This window comes from Amblyomma maculatum, chromosome 1 (genome assembly GCF_055883805.1).
Source record: "Amblyomma maculatum isolate TAMU_Amacu chromosome 1, ASM5588380v1, whole genome shotgun sequence".
Lineage (NCBI taxonomy): Eukaryota > Metazoa > Arthropoda > Arachnida > Ixodida > Ixodidae > Amblyomma > Amblyomma maculatum.
The window spans coordinates 72026136-72039176 of NC_139344.1; the positions used below are offsets into that span (position 1 = coordinate 72026136).

General features: G+C 49.0%; 1 pseudogene; it reads left to right on the top strand.

Annotated features, from left to right (window-relative positions):
- The first annotated feature begins 10578 nt into the window (after positions 1-10578).
- LOC146202778 (SWI/SNF-related matrix-associated actin-dependent regulator of chromatin subfamily A member 5 pseudogene) lies at positions 10579-12013 on the top strand (annotated as a pseudogene).
- Positions 12014-13041: the final 1028 nt, after the last annotated feature.

A 13041-nucleotide genomic window follows, 5' to 3' on the forward strand; every position in this document is an offset into this window, starting at 1 on the left:
TTCCCTGACAGCCCGGATGCTGGATGGCGCAAGAGGTCCAGATGAATCATCTGTTGTGAGGCATGATACCGGGAGAGCATCATAAACCTGATGTTGCATCCCGTACATATCAGTTCTTGCGCGCAGTAGCCTGCCGGGGAACTGGACGCACCACCTGACCTTGGGCGCGGCGCCTGGATTGCACAGGAATGACCGTGCTGCGTAGACACAGGTTACGCTCGTCACGTTGAAACGCTCTGCCGGTCGAGGTACTGAAACTTGAAATGTCGCAGAGCTCAGTGATCACAGTGAGAAGGGTGAACCGGCAAGTCTTGGTGCTTGACAGAAAAAAAAGCGGGTCGGGCACTTACACTGGTGCACTCTACGCCAAGGACAATTCGTGGCCACCGGTGCTGCGGGGAGGTCGAGGTTCTAAAAGGGCTCCCTTCATTTTTCTCTTCGTCGTAATCGTATAAGAGGGAGAGAGCGCTCGTATCGCCTGCGCCGTTTGAGTGAGCTCTGCTTAAAAAAAATAATCCTTCCACTCCGAAGCACAACAACTGTATCCGTTGCTTTTTACTTACGATTTTCTGCCATGCATCATCGATGGGTATCGCCGCGAGCTGATTTAGCTGTCTGTGTTCGGGAGCACTTATTTTCGTGCTTTGTCTCCTTTCTGCTTCCGTCTTCGACAGCCTCACCAGGATACTTTGTTAGGCGAGTCGGTAAACATCCATTGTTAATTTAACCAGCGCGAACACGAAGACAAAGGACAAGATACAAGGAAGATACACAGCGCTTGTACTGCGGCTTCCTTGTATCTTGTCCTGTGTCTTCCTGTTCGCGCTGTTTAAATTAACCATGAATCCGACAGCCTTACCACGTCCGCTCAGGCAGTCTTCTCAACCATGAAAATTTGCGCATTATTCTAAGCAAGTAAAAGGTTGAAAACGTGCTTGTTTATATTATTATTACAGGAACGCTATTAGAACAGCAAACAGTAGTTTGCTATTTTAAAGTTGCAAGAGCAAAACTAATCGTAGATGACGAAAGTGTTGCAACGCGAAAGCTCTCAATAATTATATGAAGGTGGAGATATATTACCATTTCTATTATAGAGCACATGCATTGCTGAGCATCCCAACAGAGGCCCCTTTTATGGAAAAAATGCGCCCTCGCTCTTAACGGCGATGACTGCGATGAGGAGGTAGCGGACACCATGTTGCCGTGAATTCAGAACAGCAAAGAAAACGAAAAATTGGAGCCAATTCAGCCAAGCTTGTCGAATGAGAAAAAGCGCTTCTTTGGTTCGTGTGCCACTGTCAATATATCGACGCTACATCGCAATCAATAAAGTGACGGCTGATATATTTACTGCCTGAGTGGCAGCCCTATTGACTTTTACACTTTGCCCCTCGGCCATCCACTGCTCTTTTCTCCCTCGGCATTTTCTTGTGCTGCACTACTGCGTCCTTACCGCGCAAACTTGCTCCATCGTGCGCAACGTTGTCTTCGTCCTCTGCAGCGCGGTTTGTATCGGCCTTTGCACCGTGTTACCGACCCCTGTGAGCGACGGTCGATGACCGGCGTTGCCTTAAATCGTTTCGTTCGCGGACTGATCGAGTGACCTGCGCGGGATAAAGTTGTACCTTAGTGCGCGTGGATGCCGTCACCAAACAACTGGTGGAAAAAAAAAGACCCCCGATTTACCACGATAACCTAAACACGACTTAGACGCAGTAGCACACTTTGCCCTTGTTTAGCTTTGTTGATCTCTGCTTGGCATAACCTCTGTTTTTCAACCCATAAATCAGCTCATCCTTCCGGCATCTGCTTCTGCACGCAACCGCATTTTTCGCTTTTGATCAGTCTCAGTGCGTTCAGGGCTCTTATGGTGCTTCCACCGCTCTCCTTCAGCTTGTCGCCTCCTTGTATCAACACGCTGATAGACGTTGACACATGGCTGACACGTTGTGTTGCTTACCTGGCCGAGAGTGACGATCAGGTTCGGAACCTGGGCCAGCCTTATCCATAATTTACCTGTTTATGAAGAGCCATGTCGAAGTATTCACGAGATCCATAAAAAGTGCTGGAGCGGAACTTCTGCTTGCTCAACAAAGACACGAGCGTGATGCACGAGTTTCGAGATGACCAGCTGCCTGCTACTGCGAGGCTGCTGTCGGAAATAACTCTTTGGCAAGTGAGGTTTAATGCTATCGACATGAAAAAACGTGTATATTTTCGCGTGCACGTAGACTAAAACGATAATTCTGGGAAAATGCATAAATACTTAAAGGCATGCATTTTACTGCTGGGTGCGTGAGCGATGGTATCATCCAACAAGGAAAACGGCACGAGCATTGGGGGTAAAACACCGGTTTATTACGGGACAACAAAAATCAGTAAGAGGTGTTACATCGTCGTTGTAGAGGAAGAATTAGCAAGAGTGTGCTGAAATGCGGGCCACAAGGCGAATAAGTGCACGAAAACAAAGCATCACTCTAACAGTACGCAGTGCGGCACAAAGATAGGTTCCGGAAGCCGAAGCCACACACGTCGGTTACCGAAACAGGCTCCGTCTCGAGGCAGGCCACCGTAGCCCGTTAGCTGCAAGGCCAGGACGGCCAGCACCCCCCTGCGCCATCCATGATCATAGGGATTGCTGCGATAGGTTATTGAAAGCACGGTGCCAGCCGGTAGCGTGTCGAAGTTGCAGTAGTGCACCAGCAGAATATTCCCACCCCCCTTGGCTGCTCAATTACTACGTGCCGTACTCTACGCTTACCAAGCTTCGCCGCCGAGATTCATCAGATACACGTAACGGTTGGGCATACACCGTCGTGTCGCACCAGAGTGCACTCGCACTGGGAGAAGGAAAAGGAAGCGCGCGTGAGAGCGCGCAACGCACAGGCTTGTGTGTCGAGGGCGACAGTAGGTAGGGAGGTAGGGAGCCCCCCCCCCCCCCCCCACTTCCTTTTGTTTTCTCCGCACACACACCACAAAGACCGGGCACCGTCGAGGCCCTCGGCACCGAATCAAGTGGTAGCGGTCGGCGCTCGGTAGGAGACAACACTGACGTGGCGTAGGAGGGCCTCAGCCTTATATGGGGTTCGGGGCACCCATATGATGTATCTTCTCGATATGTCCCACGTGGTCTGGAGGTCCACCCAGGTCGGCGAAAACTGCGCACATCCATGCATCAGTGGTTGTTACCTGAGCATGCATATGCAAGGTTTCAGGTCGTTCACGTTTATTCGGCCGATTGCACGTCCCCCCCCCCCCCCAACCCCTTCTCTCCATGTAAGGACCAAAGGTGATGGGACAGGGGAAAAATACGTTCTGTTAACTATAGTAGGAGGCTTGCAAATGGTTTGAAAGAGTACCGGCAAAACGCTCTGCTTTACATTTAACTGAGAACGTGTGCCCACCGTAGGACTGGCCGCCAGCAACAAACTGAAGGTTGCGCTGTCCCTCGTACTGGCGGCAATTCTCAATCATAGCAATGTCTATATGCCCTCTTGCCTTTTTCAGCGTCTCTTCAAGGGCATGCAGAAGTCCTGTGTGTACTTAGAGTAGCAGTTAAGTTTTTCTGACACATCATTAGCGAAGGCTTGTTAACACCGCTCAGGTCTGGAGCCGAGAGGCGGAGGAGCTGCGCTCAACGTTTGTTAAAAAAAAGGTTCATTCCTGTTCCTTCATAGAAACTGCTGTTCGCGCCCAAAGGAGAATAATTGTGTAATGTGTAGTCTGTTGATTGGCTGACTGTGGACCGCGCGGCGAAACCTATATCATATAGGCGGAGGTCCCAATCTTTGTGGTGATCTGCAAATGCTATTAGCATTGTACTGAGGTTCGTATTCACGCATTGTTATGTTGGCCTGTGGGTGGTAGAGGCGGTCTTGTGTTGCATGCCTAGTGCCGCCCACGCATCAACGAAATGCGTATCAGTGATCAGCCTTGCCGGGAAACCAAAGCGTAAGAAGGATTAGAGAAGTTTGTCTAAACCCAGCTTTTAGTCGATTCATGCGCTTCGGGTAAAAGTCCCCTCGCTTTATAAAAATGGGCGGTGACGACCAGGAGGTAAGGCTTACTTTTTGTTGATCTCGGATACGGCCGATCATGTCACACAGTAATTTGGAAAGAGCAATGACTCTCCACGGGCTGCATCAGGCCTGTGGATTTCCCACCTTGGGCCTTAAAAAGCTGGCATGCTGTGTAAGTGCGAACATGCATCATCACATCCTTCCGCATATGCGACCATGTGACAATGTGGCGCGTCTTTTCATAAGTATTTGGGCCGTCACTATTGCCAGCCAATGTGCTCTTGTGAAAATAATGAATGGTGCTTGCGGCTCGCAGGTACAGGGTGGTCCACTTCTAGCTATAACACGGCCACTGCTTTCAAAGTATCATTGCGTCCGGCCCAGCCTTTCCACAAAGCTAGGCGGCAGGCCATGCGAAGCATCACCTCCGCGCCCCACTGTGCATATATCGGTTTGCTTCGATAAGAGCCTGCATCCGACGCAATGCTGCTTCGAAAGCAGTGACCATGTTATAGCTAGAAGTGGATCACCCTGTACAACAGCCGGAAAAGGTGACTCAGTGTTTGTTGCCGCGACAAATTGACATCTGTGCTCAGCAGATAGCAGTCATAACCTGGCTGTGCTGTGATTTGATCCTCGGCCGCTGGACTGATGTGCTCCACGATTCGGCGGTAATGTGCGTCTGCCCACTGAGCCACCAGTAGCTGCTGCCGACTGAGAAGTTCACCATAGTACTCGTCAGCCAGGACTCGTGGCGCTGGTCGTGTCACCTGGTAGAGGAGCTCGCGACAGGACGCCTACTACCTTGCTGTTCGTGTATTTGTGGTATTCGACCCTGCAATTATATGATTTAAGTGCTAATCCCCAGCAAGTGAGACGCCTGTTAGGCAGATGCGAGAGCGAGAGTAAGTAAGGTGATTGATTTGTATAATGAACTCGGCTCCATCTAAACGGAAACCCAACTTCTTTAGGGCGAAACCAATCGCCAATTCATTATCATCATCAGCCTGACTATACCCACTGCAGGGCGAAGGCCTCTCCCATATTTCTCCACTTAACCCGGTTCTGTGCTAGCTGCATCCACTTGACCCCTGCGAACTTCTTAATCTCATCCGCCCACCTAACTTTCTGCCGCCCCCTGCTACGCTTTCCTTCCCTTGGAATCCAGTTTGTTACCCTCAGCGACCATCGGTTATCCTCTCTTCGCACTACATGTCCTGCCCATGTTCATTTCTTCTTCTTAATTTCTACTAGAATGTCGGTAACTTGAGTTATTTCTCTGACCCACTCTGCACTCTATCTCTTAATGTTACCCCTACCATTTTTCGTTCCATAGCCCTCTGGGTTGTCCTCAACTTAAGTAGAACTCTCTTGGTTAGCCTCCACGTTTCAGCCCCATAGGTGAGTACATGTAAGATGCAACTGTTATAAACTTTGCTCTTGAGCGATACCGGTAAGCTGCTAGTCATAATCTGCGAGTGCTTGCCATATGCGCTCCATCCCAATCTTATTCTTCTTGTTATTTCCTTTTCATGGTCTGGATCTCAGTTACCGAGCAGTTAATTTCGGCGCCCGAAAGAGTGTGGCTTGCAAATGTCAGGTGTAGAGGCTACCCCTGTGTTATTGGAGCAAAACAGCACCGATGTCATACTCGCTTGCATGGGCCTGTACTAGATGCGGTTTGTTGAGATCTGGAAGCTGCAAGCTGCAAGCTCGCAGTGTGAGAGGTAGCATTAGACAGAGCAAGGAATGAAGATTCTTCCGCGACAGTCCAAGAACCATGCCACTACCCCTGTCTGAACAGCAGGTGAACAGGGCACGCGAGGTCTGCACAGTTTGGGATAAAATGCCAGTAGAAGCACACCATACCCAGAACGCGCTCCAGACGTGTCACGTTCGTTGGCTAAAGGTACTGCAAGATAGCTTGGAGTTTCTACTCGTTTGACCTCACAGTTTTTTTGTTCGACGATGAGCCCTGAGGAGCCCAATTAGGTTGCCTGCCAGCTGAACCTTCCTTGGGTTCACGGTCAGCCCTGCACTCTGCATCCCCTGCAATGTGTCCTGCAAATTAGTGTGAGAAGTGTTCCTTCACATTTTTTTAGAAAACGTAGCACCAGCCATGTATGCCATGGCGTAATTGAATTTCGCATCACCAAGGATGATGTTCATCCCTCTTTGGAATGCGGCTGTAGAATTTGACAAACCAAAAGGTGGACGAACGAATTCGAACAAGCCTAGTCAGCATGAAAACGCGATCTTCTCGATGTCCCGGGTAGCAACAGGTATCTTCAGAAGCCTCTGCTGTAGTAAAGTGTCTAGAACACTTGTTCCGAGCTTTTTTGAGTACATGACTGCATAAATGGACGGTAAAGAGTACGACTCATTTGTGATTGAGGCGTTTAGCCTCCGATTGTCTGCGCACACGCGGGCTGTGCAATCTTTCTTTGGGGCCAGTGCCATTGGGAATACCCTCAGACTTTTCCTAAAGTCATAACGCTCTGGCGTCGATCATTTACTGGAGAGCCCCGTCCAAGAGAGCTTATTTGTGAGCGCTTAGCGTTCTTGGGTTGAAGCGTATGGACCTGGACATCACCCATGTCGAAGCGATGTTATAGAACTTTAGCTCTTTTGAGGACTCTGTGAAGAAAGGTTCTAAATGCTTTAGAACAATTTATATTTGAGCCTTGTATGAAGAAGAACCATTGAATGATTTTAAGGTGATGCCATTGTCACTAGTGCTATAATGGGAAAGCTCTGCTGCAGCCTAAAGTTGTAAGGATGGCTGTGAAGGTCTGAAGAATTGAAGCCGTGGTGAATCATCACCATATATCTGTAAAGTCCTGCCTGTAGGTTTAATATAACTCCAGCTTTGGAAATGAAATCTCGCCCAAAAAGTGCCTCACAGGGCAGGAAAGGAAGGTATAAGAATCTATACCCAACTCTCCTACCGTCGACCTGCACTGAGAGCCTAGATGTTCTTCCTGCTGTCGCAAACTGATTTAAATTCATGTGAAGAATCGTATTTAATTTTGCTAGTGTGAGGCGTCTCTTTACTCACTTCGCTCCGATATCTTCCCCGAAAACGGTCACAGTGACACCCATGTCTAACATAGCAGTAGCAAGCGTTTCGGCTATTTTCTATAAAAGGTGCATTGTTTGGCTCAAATTCTGCAGTCGAAACGCCGAAGGTTGGATACATAGTTCTTTGCGCGCAAGGGAGTTGCGCGCAGGTGCTGTACTCTTTTCTGCCCCTTGTTTGCCTCCTGATGCCACCTTCGCTTTTCTTTATCGGAGCGCTTTTGCCTCTTTGAGGTCGAAAATTCTTTTCGCCGCCTTGCTGGCCTCCAGGGCCACTTGCTGCTCCACACTGCTGTTGATGGGGGGAGGGGGGGGGGTTGAAAAGGACATTGCCTGGCTTGTGTCAGAAGGTGAATGCGACTGCATGTTGCTCCCCAAATCGCCGACCTTTGCCGACTTGACGAGCTGGCCAGAAATGGTGGTGTTTGGCCGATGCGTTGGGTCTCGCGACACCCGTGCTCGAGACCCTGCCTGTGCCTCGTACGCACAGCGCTGCCGTTGCGATAAAACTTTGCTTGCCGATCAAGTGAAATTCATTTCGCTTTGGTTGGAGCAATATCATTTGCTGCCTGTCATAGCATAGCCTCCCTTGTCATAGAGGAGCACATTAGCGATTAAGGGGGCTTACCTCAAATTTCTTTGAAGGTTGCTCAGCCTTCCCCCGCGCTGGAGGCCTAATGTCGGGCAGCGCACTCAAAGTTCGACACGGCCGTCTCCCGTTCTGGGGGCCTATAGTCGGGCGGAGCGTCCGCAAACAGTCGCGCCACACAGTCGGGCGGCTGTTGTCCGGGCAGTCGGGGCAGTGCCTGCCTGGCAGCCGGCGCGCACCTGATGGGCATGATTGGCTCGACGGTAAGGCTTTTCGTTTCACGGCAGGTCTGAGGATTCATGCGTGTCATACACATGATGCTTCCAGCGAGACCTCGTGGGACGTGGGTGGCCTGTACAACAGCACAGCCATAAATAGCAGCTCGGTTCGGGACGCCTTTCTAACCAACTCGTCGAAGTCGTTGTACAGCCGGCGCTGGAAGTACGCCTGCAACCTCGGGTGGCTTTGCGAGAGAACTCGAGCCGCCTTGCTTGCCTCTGCCACTGCATGATCAGCACGGTCATGCAGCGTTTGAAAACTGCGAAGGAAGTAGCGCAGATTCTCATTGTTACCCTGAGTTCTAGCGTGAAACTCGACTTTGATACGGAACTAATGTCATAGCCCGCTGGCAGAAATTCTAGCTTGAAGCGTTTCACAAACTCATGCTTCGAACTGAAATGACACCGCGATTTCCTCCAAATTGCAGCGCAGGCCACTAATGCTGCAGGAAGGATCCGTAGGAGTAAGGCATCATGGATATAGCAATTGCCTGTTGATATGCATAAGCTGTGAATGATACAATTTGCTGGTTAGTGACCTTTCTTTGTAAGCTTTCCCGTCAGTGATGTTTGTTATCTGCATTTATTTTGCTTGTAATTCTGATTGAACACTGAAAGAAAAAGGGCTATTTTTTGTTATTTCACAGAGATGCTTTGTACGTTGTTCCCTAGTATAGGCCCCATGCACTCTCAAGCTGTTTCTCAATAGTGTTTTCGTCTGGCGAACCCCAACGATGTGTTGCAAAATAAAAGATGATGATGCAGAAGCTGTAGATGAAATCTCACGCTGCCTCTCTACCTTGGTACTAATGGGTACTGGCAAATTCAGCTGAAGCAGTTCATCACGGTAGCAACGTGCTGCGTTTCGGGGCAAAGGGCAATTTTCATCGTAGATCTTTGTAGCTGGCGCTTCAATTTGAGATTATACATATGCTATCTAGCGCATATAGAAACCGGGACTTCGATTCAATGAGGTACGAATGTAGCTGAAGCTTTTTCCGGCATCAAAGTTACAATTTAGGCAGTTGATTTCAAAATATCGAACTCTGCACCAATCGACCCTGCAGTGCATGTAGCGGATTAGGCTCATTGAGCTCTGCGTAGAGGTACTGCAAAAAGGGACTTCTGAGGTTATGCTATGTTAGCACTGCAGGCTTGTATCTGCAGACGTGAGAATTAGTAGCGGCACTCGCGGCGCGAACCAAAGCTTAAAAAGAAAACGCGTTGGGCGAAAAATGAAGCTCACGCTATTTAGAGTTGGCTTCGTGAGTAATATCATCCAACCAGTAAAGCGCCACGAGCATTGAGGATAACATACCAGTCTATTCCGTGAACAAAATCCAGTAGGAAGTGGTAGATAATCATCGTAGATAAATTTGGAAAGGAGTGCACTCAACTTCAGCTACAAGGCAAATAAATTTGCACGAAGAAAAGCCTCGCGCTAACAGTACGTAGTGCTTCACAAAGACAGGTTGCGGAAGCTGCAGCCACTCACGGCGGGCACCGCAACAGGCTATGTCTCGAGGCTGGCTGCGGATGCACATTCGCTGCAGGTCTATGGGACAGACGGCACTTCCCCAGCACGGTCCGGGAACTTCACGATGGGCTGCGACGCGCCGTCGAAACTACGGTGCCCGCAGGCAGCGTGTCCGATTTGCAGTAGTGCTCCAGCAGACAATCCACCTGTTAGTTGCTTGCTCCGCGCTTATCAAGCTTCGCCGCCGCGATCTATAAGATACTACGCAAAAGCTGGGTATGTGCCGATGAGAGCGCTCGCATTCGGAAAAGGAAGCGCGCGTGACAGCGCGCAGCGCATAGGCTTATGTACCAAGGATGTCAGTGGGCGGGAAGGCCCGCAACACCTGCATTCATCCAGAAATCGCACCGAACTCATTCTTTTTTTAAATCAATAAAGGGAGGACGCTTGTAGTACATAGTTTCCCTAGTATGGATTGGATTGACTATTGTGTGCATGCATGCTTTCGAATGGCTGTAGCGTGTTACGTGACTGTGCTATATATAGAGGCGTCTCCTTGAATAAATATGTCTTTATGGTTCCTTTCTCAGTCTTGGAGCTTCGACTATGTTACTCCGGGATCCATCCCCGGCTCCACATTACAATGACTTCGTCAGAAAGTGTCGCTTACTTTTGTCGCGCGAACGAGACCTATTTAAGTGTTGATCAAAGCGTTTGTAGAATACTAATGACGGCAAGAACATGCGAAAGCAAAACCCAAATATCGCGGTTATCACGGCTGAAGACGAGCGATAATGTCCAGAGAGTAAGAACAGGAATCCTCGCGGATGAAGAAAGGGACGCGGTCACAGAAAAGTGGTTCGTGTACCCTGATATAAAAACACATCTTCTAGGCCATGCCATCACATTCAGTGATCGGACGACACCGAGCAATGGAGACGCTCGGGCCCGACCCACGCAGCTATCTCTTTGGCAGTTTGCACTTGAGGCAGGCCCTGACATGGAAATGTGACCTCCCTGGCCCTACTACCCTTCTCCCTTGAACAGGCCTTCGGGCCAACTCCATTGATTATTGAAGAGTACTCACCCACTCACTCATTAAAAAGGCCAAGAAGTAGAATAAGCAGAAGAAAGATGGCTGACGGAGAATACGATGGCAAGCTGGATCTGGACAGAGGCAATAACTTTGACTACCTACTGCAGCGGACAGAAATTTTCGCTTATTTTATGATCACCAGCAACGCGACGAAAGGAAATACTTCGCCTCTGAAGATCAAACCAGGTCGGCCGCAGATGGAGAACTATGACCAGGAAGCTCCACTTGCAATGATGAGAGTTCTGCCACGTAGCACGACCGAAGAACAGAAAGATGATGAGCTGCTTTCAGATAGCGGCTGAAAAAAAATCAACAGCAATCCGATTTAAGACCTCGTCGGCTTACATCAAGTGAGGTGAATTTTGAGATTACCAGATCTGTGGATTCAACTGAATGATCTCTCTGCATGAGCGCAGTAACGGTGGATTCCTTGCTGACGAAATGGGTCTGGCAAAAACGCTGCAAACCATCTCGCGACTTTGTTACATGAAGTACTACCGCAGCATCAATGGGCGGCATACGGTCACTTTTCAAAATTGATATCTGGCCAACTGAATAAGCGAGTTCCGGAGGTGGTGTCCTTCCCTGCACATTGCCTGCCTCATTGGAGACCAGAACGGTAGGGCTGCGCTCATCCAAGGCACGCTGATGCCCAGTGAGGAGGACGTTTGCGTCACATCCTATGAAAATGTAACGTGCAAAATAGCTGTCTTGAAGAATTTCAACTGGCGCTACTTGGTCAATGACGAAGCTCATGTCACCAAAAATTTAAAATCCAAGCTTTCTGAGATTGTCTGAGCGGTCATGACGGCCAACCGCCTACTGACTGGCACCAGGTTGGAAAACAATGTGCATAAGCTGTCGGGCCTGCTGAACTTTCCTCTTTCCCAGATCTTGAACTCATCTGAGCACTTTGATGCTTACACCAATGCGACCGACTGTACTGACAATCATCTTATGAAGCGGCTGCATACGGTGCTGCGGCCGTTCTTACTGTGTCAACTCAAGTCCAAGGTGGAGAAGAGGCTGCTGCCCATAAAAGAAGTGAAGGTATACGTGGGCCTGTCCAATATTCAGTGGGAGTGGTGTATGAAGTGTCTTCTGAAAGACACTGACGTTGTCGACGGGGAAGGAAATATAGACGAGATGCGGCTGCTCAACATTTTTATGCAGCTGCTCAAATGTGACCACAACCCATTCATTTGATGGTGCTGAGCCCGGACCACCCTACACTACGGATGAAGACATAGTCTACAACTGTTGCAAGATGGTGGTTATGGATAAGCTTCCGCCTAAGTTATAGCCCCAAGGTTCTCACGTGCTATTCTTCTCCTCACAAATGGGGCGCATATGCTCGAAATCTTGGAGGAATATTGCCTTTGGCTGGGATTTGACTATGCAGATGTTTACGAAAAACTTCTAGCTGCCATACGACAAGCACCTCAGTTCAATTTTGACTGGTTCTTTGAGTGACGAACGGCCGCCTAGTTGCAGTGGCAGTGCAACACGCTCATCACCCTCGTAAAGCGAGGAAACCAATAGCTGGAGCAGAAATAAAAGTACGAGAGGGAGAAACGGGAAGCCTTTGAATCCCCGTGGGAAAACGCAAGATGGATAGCTGGATTTCTGAAGCGGAAAACTCGGTTATTGGGCTGTGAATTTGTATGCTAGGTATTGGACGAGCCCTAATCGTAATTGGCATTGTAGTCCATGTCGAGCACATTTACATTTTTGGGAGGCTCCCACGTTGTTTCTTGCCGCCATGTCGTGGCAAAGTACATTTATCACTGCCAACCTGCTTTTTTATTTAGAGATAAATTTCACAGGGGCATAAAACCTCTCATTCCGAACATGGATGTTTGTCACAATTAACGTCAATTCTTAAAACCATAAAAATCATTCTTGCGTGGTGCGCGGTACAGGCCCCTCAGTAATGTAGCCGGGGCTTGTAGGCTGAAGGCAAAACCAACCGAAGCCGTTTATTCACAATGGGGTCAACGGCGCTGAAGCCGTTTATTCACAAAGGGGTCAACGGCGCTGCCATATTGGGCACTAGCCTGCGCTTATAGCACTGAAAATGGTTGACCACATCCTCCCTTAACAGCCCCATCAAATTGGTTTCTCTGGAGGTCGCGAAATAGTCTAAGGGTATATAAAAGTCATGTGACACGCTACATCCAATCCAAAGTACACATGCTCACAATAGTCAATTCAATCCGTACCAACGAAACAAAACTAATATGCTACAAAGCTCAAGCTTCGGCTTTAAGAGTTGAGCGAGGTAGCTTCATTAGGCCTTGTTTGCACCGCCTTCGCATTCGCTTTCCCACTCTTGATCCTGACAATGTCGTAGTTCTCATGAGAACACTAGTTTGCTGACGCTTGCCTCTCTCGGTACTCAGTCTTTAGCCCGCTTATGCCGTTCGACTCCACCCGCCTATCACTTATACCCTGGGTTTGATGTTTGAGCGCATTAGATGGTGAATGATGAAGGAATGAGT